This window comes from Protopterus annectens, chromosome 10.part0 (assembly GCF_019279795.1).
Source record: "Protopterus annectens isolate FY-2018-M chromosome 10.part0, PAN1.0, whole genome shotgun sequence".
NCBI classification, from domain to species: domain Eukaryota; kingdom Metazoa; phylum Chordata; order Ceratodontiformes; family Protopteridae; genus Protopterus; species Protopterus annectens.
This window is the reverse complement of record NC_056744.1, coordinates 1,451,919,680-1,451,944,728: the sequence shown is the minus strand read 5'-3', so window position 1 is coordinate 1,451,944,728 and position 25,049 is coordinate 1,451,919,680. Positions and strand designations below refer to the sequence as shown.

Below are 25,049 nucleotides of genomic sequence, written 5' to 3'. Positions count from 1 at the left end.
AAGTGTGCTGGGCCTAAACAATATACAACCAACAATGGTAACACAAAGGTATACCTAAAAGATATAAAGAAAATGACCAAGTATGGTAATGCAGAATTACACTAAAATAGTGTAAAGAAAGAAAAGAGGATATGTAGAAAGTTTTTCTAAAACAAAAAACAGAAATAACTAGACAAGACAAAAAAACTCTACTTTTACTCACAAAACCTACTACACGAGAGCTTACAGTGACCACGTCTGTATGCAAAGACAGCAAACAAGATCAAAGGTACGATGGGAGACTAGTGAATTATGGGTAAGGGAAGACCTTGAGTGTTTCAGTATTCCACAAGCTGGAAAAAGTGGCCAGGTTGAATCTACACCCATTTGTTGGCGATGAATGAAACTGACAACATCAGATCAACAGGTTTTTGCATTTTCTACAGGATATTAAGTCTGGAACTCAGACATCTGCTATTTAGTGACTTAAATCCTCACTGAATTGTCAGAAAACCACAGACTTTATGAGGAACAGACAGAAAATATGAAGGAAACAATCTAAGCAGTCAGTGAAAACCTGGACAGCTAAGAGGTACAGCTACAGTGGATATAAAAAGTGTACACAACCCCTGTTAAAATGCCAGGTTTTTGTGATATAAAAAAATGAGACCACAATAAATTATTTCAAAACTTTTCCCACCTTTAATGTGATCTATAACCTGTACAATTCAACTGAAAAACAAACCTGTTGGGGGAAAAATATAAAAAAATAAAAAACTTACAATAAGCTGGATGCACAAGTGTGCACACTCTTAAACGAATATTTTGTTGAAGCACCTTTTGATTTAATTACAGCATTCAGTCTTCTTGGGTACACACCTGCCATCAATTAAAGAGACTCTGATTAACCCCAAATAAAGTTCAGCTGACCTAGTAGGACTTTCTTGACATTTACTCAGGTGTCTGCTACAGCAAAAGCCATGGTTCGCAGAGAGTTTACAAAGCATCAAAGGGATCTCATTGTTGAAAGGTATCAGTCAGAAGAAGGGTACAAAAAATGTCCCCAGCACTGGCTATATCATGGAACACAGTGAAGACGGTCATCAAAAAGTGGAGAAAATATGGGACAGCAGTGACGTTGCAAAGAACTGGATGTCCCTCCAAAACTGATGAAAAGACAAGACGAAAACTGGTCAGGGAGGCTGCCAAGAGACCTACGGCAACACTGAAGGAGCTGCAGGAATTTCTGGCAAGTACGGGTTGTGTACTACATGTGACAACAATCTCCAGTATTCTCCACATGTCTGGATTATGGGGTTGGGTTGCAAGACGGAAGCATTTTTTTTTACACAGAAAAACATCCAGGCCCGGCTAAAATATGCAAAATACATAACGTCTCCCAAAAGCATTTGGGAAAATGTGTTATGGTCTGATGAGACCAAAGTTGAACTTTTTGGCCACAATTCCAAAAGGTACGTTTTGCACAAAACCAACACTTTGCATCACCAAAAGAATACCATCTCCATGGTGGTGGCACTATCATGCTTTGGGGTTGCTTTTCTTCAGCTGGAACTGGGGCTTTAGTCAAGGTGGAGGGAAATATGAACAGTTCCAAATACCAGTCCCTTTTGGCCCAAAACCTTCAGCCATCTGCTAGAAAGCTGAAGGTGAAGAGGAATTTCACTTTTCAACATGACAACGACTCCAAGCATACATCCAAATCAACAAAAGAATGGCTTCACCAGAAGAAAATTTAAGTTTTGGAATGGCCCATCCAGAGCCCAGACCTGAATCCAATAGAAAATCTGTAGGGTGACCTGAAGAGGGCTGTGCACAAGAGATGCCCTAGCAATCTGACAGATGTGGAGCTCTTTTGCTAGGAAGAGTGGGCAAATACTGCCAAGTCAAGATGTACCATGCTGATAGACTCCTACCAAAGAAGACTGAATGCTGTAATTAAATCAAAAGGTCGTTCAACAAAGTATTAGTTTAAGGGTGTGCACACTTATGCAACCAGCTTATTGTACGTTTTTTATATTTTTTTCCACTAACATATTTGTTGGTTTTCAATTGAATTGTACAAGTTATAGGTCACATTAATGGTGGGACAAGTTTTTAAATCATTTATAGGTTCATAGGTTCATACTAGGCTATCTGCCCTAGGGCATTTATAAGCCTAGCCAGAATGTGTTTGGCTTTCGCCACCCATTTTAAATTTATTTTGCTATGCCCTTTTTCGAGGTTAGTATACTGTGCCTCTGTCTAACAGTGACACAGAAGTGATACCCGGGGTAAACCTACGATCTCCCATCCACTCATCAAGATTCCTCTTGAAGAGAGTCAATGAGGGACTCTGCCTAACCTGGACTGGGATTTTATTCCAGAGTGAAGGGAGCCTCTGGGTTATGAATCTGTCCCTCCAGCATGTCCTATTTATTCCAGTGCTGAGGTTCAAGTCTCTCGAGTGCGTAGCTCGATGGGATTTGGATTTTCTGAGGTGCAGCATGTCCATTAATTCCGGGTAGGACATGGCTTTATATGTCAGGCACAGATCGCCTCTGAACAGGCGGTATGCCACTGAGTAGAGCTGGAGTTTCTTTAACCGGGCAGCATATGGCAGCTGTTTGAGCCCTCTGATCCCTCTTGGTGAGGTACTTTTGGGGTCTTTCCAGTTGCTGCAGGTGTCTGGTAAGGTACATCCCAAAAGGGGCATTGTACTCAATTATGGGCCTGATGAGGGATGAGTAAAGAGGCACGATGACCTCCCCTGATCTAGATGTGAATCCCTTCATGATTAGGTGGGCTATATAAAATGTTTTTCTAACCACTTTGGCCACGTGGTTGTCAAATGAGAGATTGCTATCAACTTGGGTCCCCAGGTCCCTAATTACTTCTTCTGTACTTAATGGATTACCACCTATGTGGTAATTTGTGGGCACTTAGTTTTTGCCAAAGGGGATGACTATACACTTTTTGGCATTTAGCTTAAGGACATGGCTCTGGCACCAGTTGTCTGTTTCTATGAGGCCCTTTTGGAGGATGCTTGTGTCGGCTGGAGAGTCGATTATGGCGCCCAGTTTCAAGTCATCTGCGAACTTGGTCAGCCACAGTCCTTCCGTGTTGGCCTGTACCTCCGAGAAATATATACCGAACAAGAGAGGTCCCAGGACTGAGCCTTGTGGGACACCTCTTGTAACTGGTTTGGAGTCTGACATGACTCCAGCAATTCTAACCATGTGGGTTCTGTCCTTGAGCCAGTTTGCAATCCATCTAGTGACATAGGGGTTTATATTTAAGCTGGTGAGCTTATCTATAATGCCCGAGTGGGGTATTATAACGAAGGCTTTTGCGAGGTCCAGGTAGGCTGTGTGGACCACCTTCCCCTCGTCAATGGCCTTGGTGACTGTTTCAAAGAAATCAACCAGGTTTAAGAGGCAGGATCTGCCCTTAACAAAGCCGAACTGGGTAGGATCCGGTGTTTGTAGGTCCCCAATATCTTTATTTATGAGGTCCATGATGATCCTTTCCATAGCTTTGCAGACCAAGCTAGTCAGGCTTATGGGGCGATAGTTTCCAGGATCCGTTGAGGCACCACCTTTATGGAGAGGGACCACTGTTGCTGTACGCCACTCTTTGGGCACATATCCTGTAGTAAGGCTGAGATTGAACAGTAGTTTTATGTTTGGGTTTAGCTCTTCTTGGAGTTCATGTAGGGCGAGCCTGGGACACCAACTGGTACCATTGATGCTGTGTATTTGCCTTGGGAGAGGGCGGCTTATACCTGAGCATCTGAGATGTCAGGGGGGCAGCACTCTGCTGGGTTAGATATTTGCCCTTTTGGTGGGGGGGGGAGAAGTTTGCGCTGAACCTGTCAGCTAGGATGTTGGCAATGTCTGTGGGTTCGGTGTATTTTTTGTCATTTTGGACTAATTCTGAGCATATCTGGGAATTACCACCCAGGTTCCTAACATAACTCAAGAAAGCCTTGTGATTATCCTTAGTGTCCTGTGCAATTTTTCTCTCGAAGCTGGCCTTAGACAATTTTATGTGTGCCCGCAGTTTTTTGCTAATACTGATCAGTGATGCCTTCCCTTTTTGGGATTTTGCTCTATCATTTAGTAGCTTCCTCCTTCTATTGTATAGTTTGTTTATGGCTGGGGTCCACCAGACAGGACGTCTGCCTTTGGAGGATTGGGTCTTGGTTTTATTTGGGATCGCATGATCCATGCATTCCTGAAGGTGTTCATAGAATGCGTTTATAAAGGATTCTGCGGTCTGGGCCGTATTTTCCACAGGCCCGGGGGCTTTGAAGGATTCCACCTCAGTTTTGAGGAGTGTGAAATTTGCTTTAGAGAAGTTTTTCACTGTGGTTTTCTGGGCAGGGGGTGGGGTCGGGATGTGAATATCCAGTGAGATTAGTTTATGGTCTGATCTTACCAGTGAGGGATACACTTCTGGTCTGGAGCATAGAGTCCCCATGTTGGTGATGATCAGGTCCAGTACGTTTTCCCCTCTTGTGGTAGTGGTAACAAGTTGTTCCATAGCATTTGAGTTTATAAATTCTAGGAACCTTTGGGCTAGGGTGTTGGAGCTAGAATAATGCTCCCAGTCTATGTTTGGGTAGTTGAAGTCACCCAATATAATGGTGTTTGGAGAGACCTTCATATTTTCCAGTGTTCTCAGGAAGGCCGAGTGGGGTTCCTGGGTTTGGGAGGGTGGTCTGTAGCAGGCTATAAACTGGAAGGCAGTTTTACCCACTGTTAGTTGCACATGGATAGTCTCTGATGCTTCGTGCTTTGCCACCAACCTGGAGGTGTGGGTATCTTTGATGAATATCGATACTCCCTCCTTTTGTGGTTCGGTCCAAGTTTTGGGGCCGAAAAGCATGGTATGAGGTATAACCTGGTAGTGCTGGGGTGCTCTCGGGAGCCCTGAACCAGGTTTCTGTTACTGCACAGATATCGATGTTCTCCATGCTAAGGAGAGTTTCGAGTGCATGCATCTTGAGGTTTAGACTTCTGGCGTTGAGTAGCATTACTCTTAGTTTCTTATCCCTTGTGATACCTATGGAGGTGGGTTTGTCTTTTGAGCCTTGCCTAAAAAAGGCACTATGGGGGTAGCAAGAGCCTTTGCCAATATCTGAAAGCCCAGGGGTGACAGGTGCAAGCCGTCCCTAGCGAAGCATCGTGGCTTGTCGAGCATATCATCCCAAGCTGACAGGCATTGGATCCCCTTTGAATGACACCAGTACTTAAGCCAATTGTTGAAATTGATCATCTTGTCTTCATATTGTGGCATCATTCTTGGTGAGGGTAAGATGCTACTCAAGGTCAGGGTCATACCGGCCTGGGCTACATGCTCAGAGAGCTCCTTTATGTCTCTTTTCATGTAGTCCAGGGAGTGCGTCTCAGGTCATTCACACCAGCATGGACAATGACTGAGTCATATTTGTACTTGCCTTGGAGTGACCTGAGTGCTTGTGTTATTTGGCGGATCCTAGCGCCCGACACGCTGCTCACCGTGACCCTCTCCTTGTTCAGCCTGGTGAGCGGGACGTCAGTGTGCCTGACGATAGAGTCACCTATTACAAGTGTATCAGGTGTGTTGTTTACTCTTAACGGCTGTGACTGTTTGGCACACTGGCTTTGTGAGATATGTGTTGCACATGTTTTGTTTTGGGGTAGCGGCTGCTTGGGTGTCTGCTTTGGAGGTCTCTGCTGCTTCGGCAGATCTTTATTTAGAGCCTCTGAGTATGTTTTTGTGTGATTATGTGTTTGGTTTGCTGTCGTGGTAGGTCTATGTGAGACTGGAATTGTAGTGAGTGTGGTTTCCTTCTCCTCCTGACTGGTTAAGCCAGTACTGAGTTGAGAGAGCTTAGCCTCCAGTTTGGCTATATGGTTGCATCTCTCACATGTGTTGGAATTTGTTGGGAGGAGGAGAAGGTTGTCTGTGTACATGAGGCAGTTGTAACATTGCCTCAAGATTCCCACTTTTATTGTAACATTGCCTCAAGATTCCCACATTTATTGTGGTCTCTTTTTTATATCACAAAAACCTGACATTTTAACAACGATGTGCACACTATTTCTATCCACTGTATTTAAAAAAAATCATTTTTTTTGTTTTTTACTGAATTGCACATTTATAGGTGTATAGCAGACTAACCACCACCAGGCTCTTTACAAGCCTAGCCATGCAACCCATTCCAGTTTCGTCCCAGAGTTCCTTGGATGCCTATATGATGTCATGTCAGTAAACAGGCTTAGGGTTTTGTTGGGGGGACATCAGTTGGGGATTAATTTACTTACTGCTGACCTCTATCCATTATAGATATGGGGGCAGACTGGCGGTGAATTTTTGATTTCACATCCAATGATTAAGGTTTATCTTGAATAGAGTCAGGGATGAGCTCTGCTTTAAGTACATGAAGAGCAAGGTAATCATTTGAGAAACAGTATCGGTCTCTCCAGCATGTTCCACTTCTGATGCAGGTGAATTTCATGTCCTTAGATCTAGTGTTTCTGGTGCCATTTGTTTTGGGAATATGCAAGAGACCCATCAGAGCTAGTTCGGAGGATGCCTTGTATGGCTAGTCATAGACTACCTCTCAGTCAGTAAGAACCGAGTACAAATAGAGAGCCTTAAGGCGATCTGAGTAGGAAAGTCTCCTTTAGACGGTTTTGAAATGTCTCTCATCACTGTATACTTTTCTCAATATGGATGTCGTACAGCGCCAATTAACATGTCATGCATGCAGACTAATGTAGGATGTACAAATTGTGTACACACTGATCAGTGCCATTGCAGGACCTCAACATTCTTACACAGTCACTGCAAAGATATCAAATATATAAATTGGGATAGGTTAACAGAACTGCTTATCTACATTTTATACATCTGTACTTCTGAACACTTTGTGATATCTGTTTAGGTAAGCTTAGACTAACCCACATTTCATAAAATTGTGAGTCTTGAATTGAGATAAGATGGCCATTCAACTGAATGTTTCCCCTCATGTCAATTTCTATTTCTATAGTTCTCTAACTGAGCAGCTGATATTTGTGTTTCCCAGATTTCACTGTAACTATTTTTTTCTTACATACTCATGTCTGGTACAGGAATGTAAACAGTACACTTCACGGGTGTAGCCAGGCATACTCTTTGCACTATAATGAGTACCATTTTTTCTGAGCATGTTAAAAACACTAGGGCTTTATTAGGCCATATTATATCCATAACCATTGAGATTAACAACATTTACATAGCTTGCTTACGTTGAGTATTGTAAATCTACAAACACTACTTCTAACACTTTTTGACTGGGCAGCTGAAAATGTTACATTAAGCTTGGGGAGCAGGGCAACAGTTTCAGAGTGATGTGACCATTTTTTAAAGGAAAACTCTGCCTTGGAAATAAAAAAAAAGTCTATTTTTTCACTCTATCTCTATTTTTGGAGTTATTTTAACATCTTAAAATCACTCTGACTCCTTCTTATCGAATTTCAATATGGTTTCTGAAAAGTGGCTGTTAAATAGGGCTTGACACATCAACTCAATCTTATTTTTCTTCAAACCTTTTTCTCTCCCATAATCCATTTCAAGTCTACTTTATATGAGCCATGCTAGACATAAGTAAATAATTCTGTATTCCCATTCCATTAATATATAATGGGATTAGTGTCAATCACTGTGATCTTATATATTATCTGTAACAGGACTGCTGCTTTCATTTCTCGAATGGCCCTCATTTCTGCGGGTCTTAGGGCTTGTTTTATAGTACACTAAGGAATTATACAGCTGCAACCAAAACAGCTGTTAAATTGCAGGCCTTTGTTCAAATTATCTTTTTGTACTCCAAGATGAAGTGACAGCCCCTCCCCTTACACTTAATGTGCTGATACTTTACAAGAATTACAAGAAAAAATATTTTCTGACTTTTCTCCAAGTGTCACAGACATCTTTGATACTACATTCAAGTCATGAAATATAGAGTAGTATAAACAAACATTTAAAGTTCAAAGCTCAGCATTTCAATACTGTAATGCTGCTTATGTACATTTGTCAAAAAAGGTGGCAACTGCGTTTGAGCCATTGGCTGATCCAATTGCTCTTTTGTGCTATGAAAGGCAAGTCGACATTGGAAGCATCTGTGAATTAGTGAAAGTTCTCAGCCTCTCTGCAATGGAAAACAGTTTCACACTTCACAAATTTCTCTGTGTCAGTGGTATGTCATGCAGCTGTAGGCAAATTCATCTGCAACTTATGTGAGAAGTTAAGCTTAAAAAAGTGGGTGGTCTTCCTTTCTTTGATAACAAAGTGAGGAAATGAAACTTGTATGAAGTACAAGCAGGGTTCAGTTAACCTACACAGTACTGAAATCATACTGTAGGGAGAAAACCAACCTAAGAATTAACTCAATTGACAGGTGGGTTGGTGGGGCAGCAATAAGCAAGCATCTGCGAGTACAAAATGGAATTCACTGACTAGACCCCTTAATGCACTTAAAATAATATGCACTTTTTTTAGCATTTTCTGCCAATTTTCATTTTCATACTAAACTGCACTGCCCCTTAATGCTTAGCATACAAAATAAAAGGTTGACTAAAACCGTAACAAGCAGTTAAATATTATAGATACCCAAAACCACCACCGTATGTGGTAAGAGGAGCTGAACTTCACTCAGTTTGAGCGTGAATTATTCTAAGTTGCTACCATTATCCTAGAGTTAAGAGTTCTTGTTTTTACTCACTGATTACACAATAGGTGCCAGCTGAGGTGCAAATGACTGTATTCATACCAATGAGGTACTAATTACATAAGGTTTTGAACTGATCCTGCTTTAACTGATGAGCTGTTTAAAATACATTTATTTGGCTTAGTTAAAAGGGTAATGCACTTAACAAAAAGCAATGATTTTAAGAATCCTCTGGCTGCATTCTGTACGCAGAATGTTTTTTGTCTTTTTCCACAGAATTCATCTTAGTTCAGAATGCACAGTCATGGTGAAATGTCAACAGACAGGTTAGTGCAGTTTTTTTTATAATTATTAGTGTTACAGTGTTATTATCAGAATTATATTTTTTTGTGGCTGATAAGAATGGTCTTACAACTAGACGCCATACATTTTGTAAAAAGGGGACTTCTGAATTTGTGTTTTGTTGTGTTAAGTGTTCGAGATAATTTGTTGCTTAGGTAGTCAGTTTTTTTGGTACTTGAGTATTATCGCAACCAGATATTCGCGTTTGTGAAATCCGCATAAAGATCTTGAAAGAGTGTCATTAATGTTGGCAAAATGTAGTGTAACATGTGTCCTTATACTCCAACATTACCTTTTCTGTAGTGATGTCAATAAAATTGAAAAAACATACTGTTCGTCTTTGTTTCCGCACTTCACTAGCAGGATTTCTCTTCTTTTAAGTCTGCCTGCTGCGTGGTTCTTTCTCGGGCCAGCACATATTGTGAAAAAACTGTAATGTGCAATTATTTCAACATGCATGCCCTATTGTACTGTCCTGGAAATGGGAGTTGAGATGACCTGAGCGGTATGTGAAGAAAATGTAGTGGCTTTTTGTGGGACTTGGTTGCAAAAGAACAGAAATGCACTCTGTTAGCTTTCTCTTTCAATCCTGCACATGCTGTGTTGGCCTCGGGAGTGTATGAGTGTTTTACTGGTAAAAGTATCACGTCTGTAGATGTTGCTTTCTCCCCTTTTTTTGGCTGGAGTGGGAACTGTCAGCTGCTTTTTACCCCCTTTTTGGCTGGTATGGGAAATGTCAACTTTTAAAAACAGCTCTGGGCAAGGGAATATGCTGAAATACATTAGCAGACATCGCTTTTGCTGCCACGAAAAAAGGAACGTTCAGCGGGCAGACTTACAATAACCGACATGCTGGCAGTCAAGTGCATAAAGAAATAACCACAGTATGTTTTTTTTTACTTTTCAGTGAGAACAGTCCTCAAAACAACCTGAACTGTTACAGAAAACACAGTATTTAACATTTTGAAAACATTAACGAACATATTGCCTGATCATCAACCAGCCGGTATTGCCGTCAAAAATTTGGCTGCGATAATACATAAGAGAAAGAGCTATCAGCTTTACGGAAGACGAGGGATTTGCACCACACAGTTAGACATTAGAGGTAAGTGAAGAGTTTTATGTCTGGTATGTTAGTATTTAAACTGTGATGAATCAATGATGTAATTTCTTATGCTGACAACTGCTAGGCGACAAACAAATAGTAATAACTTATTATACAATGCCATCTCGGCAAAGACGAGAAACGTGCATGCTGATTGGCCAATCCAACCAGCATGCACAATGTAAATCCAAAGTAACCAAAGTAAAAAGTCCATCCGCTAACGCATTATGCAGCCGCGACTACAGTCTATACAATTCATAAGCTAGTGTGTCCTCATAGACAAAGAACACCACCACCCACTAACAATACAAGAAATAACACAACTAAGAAACAGCCAAGTACTTTCCCCAAACAAAGCAGATGGACTCATCAGAAAAGTCTGGTTTGGCATACAACTACACTTTGCAAGATGTGGAAATGAAGGGCTACGATACCAGATACAGGACAGTTTTACAATAAAGAAAGAAAGATGGCAAAGAATATGTAACAAATAATGAACATACAAAAAAAACACACACACAAAACATGATGGCGTCACAAAACATTTACTAAGAGGATTTATGTTTGCAAATCCCACAGACCCTTTATGACCTGTAAAAAGTTTCAAAAAACACCTTCAAAAATGCCACCTAATACAAAAGCACTTTTTCTCCACCCAAAAAAAAAAACATCCACAACATGTACTGGACAAAATGGAAGCATGGTACTCAACACAACTTATGGGAATACATTATCTTTCAAAAATGCTACCAGAAATATGCAAACCTATCAAAGGGATACACAAACCACTCCTTAAGAGCAACAGTAGTAACATTACTGTCACAATCAGGGATGAAAGCATGACAAACAATTACTGTGACAGGACATAAAAGTGAAACATCACTACGATCCTATTACCAACCATCATTAGATGAATTTAAAGCATGGGGAAAAATAATACCTGAAACACAACAAGAAACACCAAAAAATCCAATAAATGAAGATATCAATACAACAGACAACAGATCAAAAAAAAAAAAAAAAAAAAAAATGAAACTCCACAACACAGAACATCAATACCTTGAAAATGAATCAGAAAAACGACAAGACAATCAACAAATAATAAACTATGTAACAATAAAAATCTACAACATAGAAACCCAACAAAGTAAGTAAATTTATACTTGTATATAACTAAAACCATATATATATATATATATATATATATATATATAGCTACAGGATAGACATAGTCATATACTACACTAATAAGAACTCAAGCCAACAGAAGCAATACAGAAATATAAAAAACTACAACACGAAGACAAACCAAAAGCTTTAAAACTATATCTACTTATATAATTATTTCCTAACATCTCATGAAAAATTACTAACAACTTGTTTTTAAATTAAAAAACAAATAAACACAAAGTGAAAGTGTGGAGTATTTTATCTCACAAAAGTGGAAGAATACAAGTAAAGCAAACAAAAACCTAAATAACAACACAAAGATAACACAACACAAAATTAACACCACTGTATATAGCAATAACCCACAGCTGAGTGTGGGCAATGCTGGATTTACCCACGGTTGGCGTGGTTTGGTCACGAGGGCCCGAGTGACCAAACAAAGCCAACTGTGGGTAAATCCAGCATTACCCACACCCTGCTATATTAGTGCACTTTTTACTGTAATGATTTATGCCCTAAGTAGTACAAATAACAGTTTGTTCTCCACGTTTTCCTTTTATTTATTTATTTTTTTAATGAAGCACCATTTAAGAACTGAATTTGGCTTGGTCAGCACTGCAGACATTATGACTATTAGAAATGATAAGGTGCATTTTTTTGTTCTGACATTACCAGTAGCTGTAAAAGTAAAACAAAAAAAAACAAACAAAAAAACATACAACTAATAGCTAATATGTACTGCAGTTCCAGGCAGAATTGACTCAAGCATTGGAAATAAGAGTTTCTCTTTTTTTGCTGAGTAAGCTTTCCTAGTCAATTTATTTTGCATTTAAGACCAATAGTTGGAATTTACTGCGGTGGTGGTGCTGCGGTAGCATTGTCACCTTACAGTAAGATGTTATCCTGTTCTATTCTCAGCTATAGCGTCTTCTGGGAGGAGACCTGCGTGAATGGGTGTACCTTCATTGAAGGTTGTGCATCAGAGCCGGCAACTCGGCATGTAAAAATCTACTGCCAATCATTAGCGGACCGGAGTTCCGCTGTGGCGACCCCTAACCGGGAAAAGCCAAAAGACACAACAACAACCAATATTTGGAATTTGGAGAATATTTCCAGCATTATGTTTTAGGTTTACTACTTAATTCCAACAAGATCAAAGTGGCACACACTTAAGAACAAAAAATACTCAAAATAATCTATAAAATATAGTCATCACCTGTGGTGTAAATGTAGTTTTATGTGGTAATAATACTTGTGTGAATATGTTTTCATTTGTGGTATGTTGAACTTCTGTTGCTACAAAGGAACAAAAGGAAGGTTACTCAATGCTATATTTTTCATCAACAAATGATCAGCTCAAACACAGTAATGAACTCATTCCCTCCAGTGCAAGTCTTTTGAGTGTGTACCTTTAACCCCTAGTGGGTGTGGCCTAAGCATTTAAAAATGAAATTATCACCTTACAATTCGAATAAATACTCATTGACAGAGGTCAAATATCAGTACAATTGTGTTTGCCATCATGTATGCTTCAAGATAAAATATTCTGATACCTTGTATGTAGCGTGGTTTTGGAATTATATATATATATATATATATATATATATATATATACATATATATATATATTCAGTTCAGAATCTCGAAATTCGGAAACATCAAATGTCGTATGATCGAGACCTTATGATCGATGTTTCAGAATATCGAAATTCCAAAACAAATAAAAAAAAATAAAAAAAACTACTTAAACGTTCCTGCAGGGGGGACTTGCCCCCCTGCACCCCCCCATATCCCTGCTACTTAAATATACCAACTCCGAGATTGCATTACAGCAAGGAAAAGGGAAAACTCCCGTTCCGTGCTGTATGCAGATCTCTATTCAGAATTTTGAAATTCTGAAACTTCAGTCATATGGTCTCTATCCCTGGCTGTGTTCTACAAGAACTACAGAGTGAACTGGCACCTCATCTGTGTGCCCTGTTCAATCACAGCCTCACCTCAGGCTTTGTCACTACCAAATGGTGCACTACTACAGTCATCCCTCTCCATAAAGGAGGAGCAACTACAGACCCCGGGAACTATCGCCCCATTAGCCTGACGAGTCTGATATGCAAAGCTATGGAACGCATCATCATGGATCTAATAAACAAGAATATAGGGAATCTCCAACATCTGGATCCCACACAGTTTGGTTTTGTGAAACGTAGATCATGCCTGCTCAACCTGGTCAACTTCTTTGAGTCAGTCACCAGGGCTGTGGATGAAGGCAGGGTGGTTCATAAAGCCTACCTTGTTCTGGCCAAGGCCTTTGATACCATTCCCCACTCAGGAATCATAGAAAAACTCACTAAGCTATGCATCAACCCCTATATCACTAGGTGGGTTGCAAACTGGCTCACAGATAGAACCCACAGTGTGAAAATAGCTGACTCCAAGTCAGGCTGCCAACCTGTCATGAGTGGAGTCCCATAGGGATCAATCCTGAAGTCTAGGCCAACACAAAGGGACTCTGGTTGACAAAGTTCGCAGACGACTGCAAGTTGGGAGCTATTATTAACTCCCAAAGTGATGATGACATCAGGTACCATTGTGCAGTAGCTCAGAGCAAATCTGGGTATTGCCGTGGAGATAGTTTACATAACTATAGAAGGCCTTGTGGTTGTCTTTAATATCTGCTGCAATTCTGTTTCCATAGCTAGCATTAGAGGATTTGATTAAAGATCTCAACTTTTTATTGAGGCCGATAAGGGAGCTTTTCCAGTCTTGGGATTTCACCTTATTCCACATCAGTTTCCTCCTTCTGTTGTAGAGATTGTTTATGGCAGGGGACCACCAGATTGGCTTCCTTTTTTTGGAGGAGAGCGTCTTGGTTCTAATGGGTATGGTGAGATCCATGCATTTGCATACGTGTTCGTACAGTGCATTGGTGTATGATTCGGCGGTAATGCAACTATTCTCTATTTGAATGGGTGCAGTGAAGTTAGCCACCTCTGTTTTCTGGAGCCCAAACTTAACTTTGGAGAAGTTTTTCATGGTGGTTACCTTTGCCGGGGGGGGGGGGGGGGTGTGGATTCATGAATTACCACATCAATGGTAGTCCACTCAACACAGAAGGAGTTATAAAAGAGATCTGGGAGCACAGGTTGATAGCAACCTCTCTTTTGACCACCACATTGCCACTGTGGTCAGAAAGTCCTCCTCTGTGGCACATCTCATTACTAAGGGTTTTGCATCCAGAAGAAAGAGGTCACTGTCTCGCTCTACTCTTCTCTCATTAGGCCAATCATCGAGTACAATGCACCATTTTGCATGCATCTCACTAGACACCTGCAACAACTGGAGAGGCCGCAAAAGTACCTCACAAAGAGGATCCTTGGACTTAAAACACTTGTCCTATATGGACAGACTCAAAAAACTCCAACTATTCTCTGTCTCATATCGCCTACTTAGAGGCGATTTCTGCTTGACTTACAACTCCATGTCTGACCCAGCTCTGTTAGAAATGCTACATCTAAAGAAATCCCAATCCCTCCGCAGCACACGCTCAAGAGACCTTAACCTCATTATCACAATCAACAGATCAAGCTGGAGGGGGCAGGTTTATATAACCCAGAGACTGCCCATACTATGGAACAGACTTCCAATACATGTCAAACAGAGCACCTCACTGGCCTGCTTCAAGAGAAATTTTGATGAGTGGATGGAAAATAGAAAATTCACTCTGGGGATCAGTCCAGTGGCTCTACTCGACAGAGGCACTGGGAACTAACCTTGGATAGCACGATGCCAGGGTAATCCTATGAGCTAGGCTTGTAAAGGCTCCAGGCTGTAGTGCGACCCTGGAGTTAGTATATATATATATATATATATATATATATATATATATATATATATATATATAGTAAAGTGGGGCATGGGGGGCACCGCATCCGACATTGGGGGGTGTAGCGCCCCACCTACTTTAAATATTTTGAACTATATACACGGATACTTGCAATTCCAATAAGTTACGCTTTTCTGAACATAATATATATCCAAACTATGTGGGGGGGGGCCCCCCACATCCCCCCTTACTATATATACTAACTCCAGAGTCGCACTACAGTGGGGAAAAGGCCATATATAACTTTCAGTGAATTGTACACAGTCATTTGACTTTCAGTGAAATGACTTTCAGTGAATAGTCCTAGAACCATACATATATATATATATATATATATATATATATATATATATATATATATATATATATATATATATATATATATATATATATATACACACACACACACACATACACACTTTTTTTTGAATGTTCTGGCCCTTTAAAGTAGTGGAACATATACTCCTTTACTCTGAAATAATGATTAGCATTGCCTCTTTCCATCAAGTACTCATTTCTGAGCAACTCATGCATTCATACCCACCCTTTAAGAGCTCTCTGCAAGACAAAGGCCTTGACAGATTAACTCCCAAGACAGTGGGAGTTCTGTCACACTTTGCTCCCCAGCTACCTCCTCAGACCACCTACTGCCACACCCTCAAGACACACCTCTTAAACGAATCGCCATAAAACTGCATAACTCTCAATTTCACTACCCTCATAGCAGTAATACAGTATTACTGGAAGTCTTTATTTCATAGGTAGGTACTAGGCTATTGGCCCTAGGGCCTATATAAGCCTTAGCCAAAAAGGTATCCTGGCTTTCACCACCCAAGAAAATTATTTTCCTGTGCCCCTGTCGAGCAGAGCCACAGAAGTGATCCCCGGGGTGAATTTCCTATCTCCCATGCAATCATCAAGATTTTTCTTGAAGAGTGTTAATGAGGACCTTGGTTTGATATAGTTTGTTCCAGAGTATGGGAAGTCTCTGGGACAGGAATCTATCCCTCCAGCATGTTCTGTTTATTGTGGCATAGGTCCCTAGAGCGTGTAGCTCAGAGGGATTGGGATTTCTTTAAGTGGAACATGTCCAACAGCTCTGGGTCTGACATAGCTTTGTATGTTAGGCAAAGATCACCTCGGAGTAGGCGATATGCTACGGAGTAAAGCTGGAGTTTTTTGAGGCGGTCAGTATAGGGCATTTGTTTGAGGCCGGTAATCCTCTTTGTGAGGTACTTCTGTGGCCTTTCCAGCTGCTGCAGATGTCTTGTGAGGTACATTCTAAAAGGGGCGTTGTACTCTATAATGGGTCTAATGAGTAATGAGTAGAGGGGAACAATGACCTCTTTTTTCCTGGATGAGAACCCTTTTATGATGAGGTGTGCCACGTAGAAGGACTTCCTGACTACTGTGGCGATGTGACTATTAAAGGAGAGACTACTGTCCACCTGGGTCCCAAAGTCTCTTATCACGAATTCGGTGTTAAGTAGATTGCTGCCTATGTGGTAGTTCATGGGTACAGAGTTTTTACCAAAGGGGATGACACTGCACTTTTTAGCACTGAGCTTGAGGCCATGGCTCTGACATCTGGCTCAGTGAGGCCCTCCTGTAGGATGTCCACATCATTTGGGGACTTGACTATGGCTCCTAGTTTGCAGTCATCTGCGAACTTCGTTAGCCAGAGGCCTTCTGTGTTTGGTATCTACTTCACTGAAGTACAGGCTAACAGGAGAGGTCCCAGGACGGAACCTTGTGGTACTCCACTTGTCACTGCTTTGAGGTCAGATTTGGAGTTTGCAACTTTTACAGTGAGGGTTCTGTCAGTGAGCCAGTTGGCAGCCCATCTTGTGCCGTAGGGATTTATACCTAGTTTAGTGAGTTTAGCTATAATTCCAGAATGGGGGATGGTGTCGATAGCCTTGGCGAGGTCAAGATAGGCTATGTGAACCACCTTACCCTCATCCACGGCTTTGGTGACTGCCTCATAGAAGTCGATCAGGTTCAGGAGGCATGATCTGCCTTTCACAAACCCAAAATGGGTGGGATCCAGAGTTTGGAGGTTACCAATGTCTTTGTTTATGAGTTCCATGATGATACGTTCCATGGCCTTGCAGACCAGGCTCGTCAGGCTAATAGGTTGATAGTTCCCAGGATCAGTGGTGGCTCCCCCTTTGTGGAGTGGGATAACTGTTGCTGTGCGCCATTCAGTGGGCACAAAGCCTGATGCAAGGCTATTTTTGAACATGGTGCTTAAGTGGGGAGCCAGTTCGTTCTGAAGTTCATGTAAAACGCAGCCTGGGATGTTATCCGGTCCCATGGATGCTGTGTTTTTGGCTTTAGAGAGTCAAGCTTTTACCTGCGTAGTTATGATTACAGGGACTCTGCATTCTTCCTGTATAGATATGGGCCCTTTAAGGGATGAGAGGGGGGTAAAGTTAGCATTGAACCTATCTGCCAGGATGTTGGCAATATCAGTTGGTTCTGTAATTTTCGTGCCTTTGTGCTGTAACTCAGAGCAGATCTGGGTGTTGCCATCTAGATTCTTGACATAGCTACAGAATGCTTTGTAGTTGGCCTTGGGTTTAGTGGCAATTTTGTTTTCGTAGCTAGCTTTGGAGGATCTTATAAGGGATCTCAGCTTCTTACTGAGGCTGACCAGGGAGCTCCTCCACTCATGGGCTTTTACTCTCTTTTGCAACAGTTTCTTCCTTCTGTTGTACAGTTTGTTTATGGCAGGGGACCACCAGATTGGCCTTCTTTTTTTGGAGGATAGCGTCTTGGTTCTGTTTGGGATAGCACGATCCATGCAGTCATGTAAGTGCTTATAGAGTGCATTTGTGTAGGATTCAGCAGATGTAACTGTAATGCCCATCTGCATGGGTGTCATGAAGTTCACCACTTCTGTCTTAAGAAGCATGAAGTTGGCTTTGGAGAATTTTTTTACTGTGGTTTCCTTAATGGGGGGTGGGGGTGGGATGTGGATATCAAGGGTGATAAGCTTATGGTTGGATCGGACCAACGAGGAGTTGACTTCAGGTGTGGAACACTGGTCACTCATGTTGGTAATGACTAGGTCTAGGATATTGTTGCCCCTGGTGAGGTTGTGGATAAGTTGATCTAGGGCATTGGAGTTTATGAATTCCAGAAAGCGTTGTGTAAGGAGTTGGTACACGAATAGTTTTCCCAGTTAATGGTGGGGTAGTTGAAATCCACCATTATTAGGGTGTTTGGTTGAACCTTAATATTTTCCAGTACATCAAGAAAAGAGGAGTGGGAATCCTGGGGCATGGTGGGGGATCTGTAGCAAGCTACAATTTGGATTGCAGGTTGCCCAGAGTTAGTTGCACTTGGATAACCTCGGATGCATTATGCTGAGCAACTAGCCTGGAGGTGTGGATATCCTTAATGAATATGGACACACCTCAGCCTTTGGTGTTTTGGTCCAGGTTACATGGCCGAAAAGTGTGGCATGAGTTATAGCCTAGTAGTGCAGGGGTGCTCTCTGGAGCCTTGAACCAGGTCTCAGTCACTGCACAGATATCGATGTTCTCCATTTTAAGGAGTGCCTCGAGTGAGTGCATTTTGAGATTTAGACTTTTAGCATTAAGTAGCATTACCCTCAGTTTTTGCTTGCCTGTTCCTGTTATGGTGGTGACAACTCAAGATACTGCTCTCAAACCATACCACCTCTCATTACTTCTAGAACCAAACTCTGCAGTACTGCACATCCTTTCTCCTATCAGGCCCCTACTCTTTGGCAAACTTTCCCCATCAAAATTAAGGAAATCAGCACTTATTCCAAATTCAGAATGCAACTCCTAACACACGCCTTTATCCAAGCCAAATGCTCCTGTTTCAACACAGGACATATCACCTAACATATCTGTCAAATATCCTGTCAAAGTATCATCTTCTCTCTCAAAATTCACCAAAGACTGACTCACTCCAGAAACTGATGTATATATATTGTAGATTATACCATGATCCCCCCAAAACGTGCACGCTGATTGGCCAGCGTGCCCGTTGTAAATCAAGTTATACTAATGGAAAAAGGTCCGGTCGCCCGGACTTTTTTCCATTAGTATAACTGCTTTTAAAATGTCTCGCTATAGTTAATGGGTTTAACATAGCGAGACAGTTTTAAAATAAGCAACGGAGATCTCCGCTTATTTTAGCTGTCTCGCCATGTTAAACCCATTTAACATAGCGAGGCAGTGTTGTGCACGGAGAAAGAAGATCTCCGTTGCTTTTGTTCAGAAGTTAAATGAGTTTAACATGAGACAGTTTAAAATAAGCAACGGACATCTCCGCTGCTTATTTTAACTGTCTCGCTATGTTAAACTCATTTAACATAGCGAGACTAAAAAGCAACGGAGATCTTGCTTTCTCCGTTTTGCCACAGTTTGATGTACGCGCAGGTGCGCAGTACATCAGAGCTGCCGCAGATGCCAGACATCTGCGGAAGGGCAGCAAACAGGCATTATACTATGCCATTATTTAAGAAACGTAATAGTTTCTTTTCTTAAATAATGTCATAGATAGCAATAACTCATTCTGGTGGGTGTAATTTATTCCACGGTTGGCTTTTATCCGGCCGCCTCGGGACCAAACCACGCCAACCGTGGGTAAATTTAGCATTACCCACACCCAGGCGTGGGTTATTGCTATATTATATTCTGCTTGATTGTTCACTGCACTGTACTTGTTCACTAAAATGTATATACACATTTTTTTTATGCAAGTAGGCTGAACTACTCTGTTACTACTTACATGTCTGCATTTTTTGTTTTTGAAACGTTTTGTATTTCACCCGGGCTGAGCCTGTAACAGGTCAGTACTGATCAATGCACTACCTCAGTAAATAATTATATAAATGAATAAAAACAAACAAACATCTGTTTGCATGTAATTTTTTAGACTGTTTACTCTACTTTTTGCCAAAACTGGATGAGTTAATAAAAAATTCCTTGGAAAATGTGAAAAAGGAGGGCTGAAAGATCTTAGATCAGCTTGCCCTTTTCATCAAACTTTTTGATTACCTCTGCAGCAGAGAGTCCAAACACTACATCTCGATGCGAAGGTGAATTCAAAAACTTATTTTTATCATCTGGGAGGTTCTGAGAATGCAGCCGTACAGATCTATTCAAAACAGTACCAGTGGCCACAGACATGGAAGTATCGTTATACACACTAACCAATGAGCAGAAACATTTGCAACAGAACAAACTCAGCTATTTAAAGATTCAGCCTCACAAGAAGAACCTACATATACAGATAATTTCTCAATTAGTCAGAACCAACTTTAACATGTGAGCCTAACAATTTAAAATTCTGAAAATAAAAGTTGAAAAAGTATACATTTTATTCCTTTGCCCGTCAATAATTTTCCCATCCATATCAGAGTAGGATTGGAACAGATTAGGTGCTTAGCAGCAGTGGGATTAACTAGAATTATAGCTAATGTGTGAGGTTTTGGAATAGTGTACAAATGTTTAGAAAAGACAGAGTAACTTTATACATTCTACATCCCTTTTCAGGGACATCTGGCTAGCTATCAAGAAAATTGCAGGCAGAAATATACACATCCTCTAAAGCACAAGTAAAAGGAGATATTTGTTTAGGATCTGGAAATCTTTCTGTAACATCTCATAGTATTTTCTGTGGGGCTGAGAAACCTAAGCATCCCCCACTGAAAACACGGGGACATTTCAGCAACAGACTCAAAGAAACAGAACCCCTCCACAGGCAGAATCAGAAACTCAGCTCTCCCACGAGTCTGAATCAGAAATAGGAGGGAAAAAGCCTGTAGCCATCCCTGCATCTTCCTGTTCAGACTCAGAATCTTAAATCTTTACAGGAAAAGAGGTATCCCTCTTTATTTTACCAGAAATTACCTTAACAAGAAAGGATCAATAACCTGAATTAAACTTTGCACCAGAACCAGTAAACTACACCTATCCAAAGAAATTTGAGGAGGCACTGATACACAATTGGTTTTCATTTTCTTTTTGATAGGAAAAATTGGACCAACCATGTTACTATGGCAGCAATCGCTTCCCCAAGGAAGGGTACAACACCCTGGCATGAAAATGGAAACCTTACCTGCTCCCTCTCCCAGGAGCAACAAGAGTGGCTCTTCCTTGTTCACTGAGGGAACTCTAATAACCATAGAGGATCTGCTTAACCCCCAGTCCATAAGCGGCTGTAGGTGTATACCAGAGGGATCTGGGATAAAAAGATGAGTGATCTGAGGTAGAAGAAATGGCCACAGTGAAGTTAACCATCTGTGGCTGAAGCAAACTGCTAGACTGCTGTGGTGGCAAAGGCCGTTTGCTTAGTTCTTTCTTTGTGTGTCTGGAAGGACAACCAACTACAGCCTGGTAGTCTATTCCATGGTCAAGCCGAAAATGGTCTCTTTTTCACAGGGAAGAACAGTAAATGCCGGTAAATACTACCAGTCTACAAAAGTTACTATTTTGACAGAAAAGTACTATGCCAGCCAAACAAAAATAAAACAAACAATTTCACCACAGAAAAAATGTTTTCAGTTACTTCACACCACTTTTAAACAGACAGGGAAAATGAGTGCTCGGTTTAAAACTATGTTATGGTCTTGTGACGATCCATTAAAACACAACAGTCCTAGCTTTAAAGTAACTTTCCTGAAGAGGAGAGTGATAAATCTGTAACACAAATAAGAAAATGGAATTTTTTTTCCCCCAAAGGGAACTTATCTGCCCAGCAAAGTAACACTACAAGCAGACCATCCATTTTCAAAAGCCTCAGAGGAGTGCACTTTTCGGTGGCAGTATAGCTCTGAAAGGTTTCGCTACCAAACATGTGTTTTAATCAGCTCAGCAGCCTGACAGTTTCAGCACACGAAAGGTGCCCTGAAGCTTTGGAAGCTGGATGTTACATCCTTTGCAGAATATAACCCATATAGCTTAGGCTACTACAGCAGTGATCAATATGATGAACATCCTCAGGTTTCTCAATCTCATTCAAATAATCACCCAAAAAATTAAGGGCTCAACCCCTACTATGGGTGCAGATTCATTCTTTCATTTACTATACATTCTCCTCATAACCACTACAAGTACTTCCACATCTTCTTAGTAAGCAGTTCCCTACAATATTCATGTGGTCTTTCCACTCTTAAGAAATCCACCATCCCCAGCTCTTATTTGCTCCAGCGTCACCATTTAATCAAATGAGCATGTATTCTCATCTCTTTACAACTGCCATACCTATAGCTCTCCTGTTTCTGCAGTCTAAAACAAGCTCTTCCCAATAACGTTTAAGAGAGTAGCAGATAAAAGTAATGCATGATTAACTCTCAACATCAAAATACTCAAACCTGAAATTAATCCATGGGAAATCTAGAGGCTAAATATAAACCTCACCAGCAACTTAAAGTAGCTAGTAGAGGGAAAAAAACACCAAATGAAGTAAAAATCACCACTTCAACCAACTCAAAGCTGTTTACCATACAAAACCCTAACAATATTCCCAACATGGGCACTCAACTACACTAATCTAAACATTTTTAAAGACTAGCCCAGCTGCACTACCTACATCCACACAGCTATTCAAAAACATCAAGCCCAACACAAACTACTCTTTTGTATAAGTAACTGCAATAACTCCCTTCTGCTCCAAAAGCATGTGCCATAAAATAGTTAATCACTTCCTGGAAAAAAAAAAACTGACATTAGCTATAACCCTACACACCATATAATCCATCCAAAATTCTTATAAATTATTAGACCAATGTTATCCAAACCTATTTTTTTTTCTCTTTAGCCTATTCTAACCACTAAGCACACTCGTGCACTGCTTCAAACATACTTTAAATGACACCAACACCCATGACAATATCCCCAATACCCGCCCAAATGACTACTGACCTACTTCTATTACCTGTTCATTGTTCGTTTTCAAGAAATGTAGTCAGTGGATCAAGAAATGTTGTCAGTGGATCAATCACAGACACCCAGGCTGGATTATATAAGAAAGTTACTGACAAATAACATGCATTCTGGAAAAAAAAAGCAGTACTATCACCACATTATGCTCCCCAACAAGCCAAATGCTAACAAATATGGTGCCACCTCTATTAACCTAAATGGACTTTCAAAACTGAAGGCCGCAACACACACACACACACACAACAAATTAAGACTATGACGTCCTGGATCCCATACTCAAATGGTTCACAGACTGTTTAAGGCACAGAACCTTCTAGACAAAATTCAATCACTATATATCAAAAAAGGAACACTTTTTTGTTAAACACAAGTTCTGCTTTAGGGCCCCGTCTGATTTCTTTATTAATTATTTGCCCTGGATTGCACAGAATATACAGATTATATTTTGTTGATATATGCAGTCAACTCATCTGAAAAACTGGAAACATCTCAACAATAAAACTTCAGTCTGCTGTGGAGCTGGCTAGTAAACAATAAAATGAACATTAACAAAACAAAATCAGTAATGACCCTTGCTTTGACAGACAGCTGCTTCTGCACAAGACTCTCCTTTTAGAAGACATTACGGCAGTCAAACACCTTTTACACAACTACGGCCAGCTGAGTTGAGTTTGATGGCTAAATCTCTAGGACTCGGGCAGTTCAAACAGCAGTTGGGGCACCCGCTGTACCCGACATGGAGGGGGCCGGATGAGGTGACTGATAATGGCTTTGCTGGTTCAACTCTACTAGGGAATGTGAATGAGTCCCTGGTAAAGACCATAGACCCCAAAACAGTACTGACTTCAAGGAGGGCACAGCTGTCCTGAGGGTTATGTCATACATGGCAGACATGCTTTCATTTACAACCACTGCATGCTGAATCCCTGGTATGCTACCAAGCATACATAATGGGAATATGACTGTACAGAAAGAAAAACAAACCACCGCTGATAGTTGTTTAAGTGACAGTCCCTCTCGGTAAACTCTCATTACTGGGGAATGATGGGCCAGCACAATGACAGGGGATCTAATGGCTGGGAGGCATTGAGGGCATAAAAGGCTATTCAAAACTCCTTTAAAAAAAAACATCAATGCAAATACCTTGAGATCTTCATCTGCCATTTATAAAACACATATAACAAATTAAAGAACGTCCTTGTTCAACTACGGCACTGCTACAAATTATTACGTCTTTTAACACCCAAAACAAGAAAAGCTATTGCATAAGTGCATATATTCCAAGACTGGAAGACAGTTTTTCTCTTGTTACCATACATTTCTTTCTAAAATGCTGCATTACTACAGGCAGCAAAAACATCTTTTAATTGTTCTGGTTATTCAGTAAATAGCAGGGACCAAAGTGTCAAACTACACAAACCACTAACTGGCTCAAATTACAGCAAGAGTCATCCTTTTTCTAAATAAACTGACCTTTATACTAAACTGAAAGCTACTCTCTATAGAGTTTAATTTTTTAAAGTTATGTACTCACCATAACTATGCACCTGTATTGACCATTTTTATTCTTCCACAACATATGGGTACCAGATCCGACCTCTGGATCCAACTCTTAGGTTCATAGATTAATACTAAGCTAGCTGCCCTTGTGGGTCATTTTAAGCCTTGCCAATTACCCCATGTGAGAATCAAACCCTGCACCTTGTGTCTGTAAGGTAAACACCTCAACCGTTATGCCAACCTCCCATTTGGCTGCATGGACTAGACTTGGGTCCAACTCTTGAGCTTCTCCCTCTATTCATAAAGCCCCACTCAGCCCAGAATACCTCAGATCAAGTTTGCTGCCTTACAGATCTTACGATAAAACAGGAAGGAGGAAAGAATAGCAAAGGCTAGGGCTCAAACCTGGAACAAAAGGTTCCACAATATCCGCAGTGTCACTAGTGG

General features: G+C 40.8%; 1 protein-coding gene across 2 annotated transcripts in view; it reads right to left on the bottom strand.

Annotated features, from left to right (window-relative positions):
• The window catches only part of EPS15 (epidermal growth factor receptor pathway substrate 15), a 2,462,763-nt gene that overhangs the window by 2,302,985 nt on the left and 134,729 nt on the right, over positions 1 to 25,049 (bottom strand). The gene's annotated exons all lie outside the window — the stretch shown is intronic.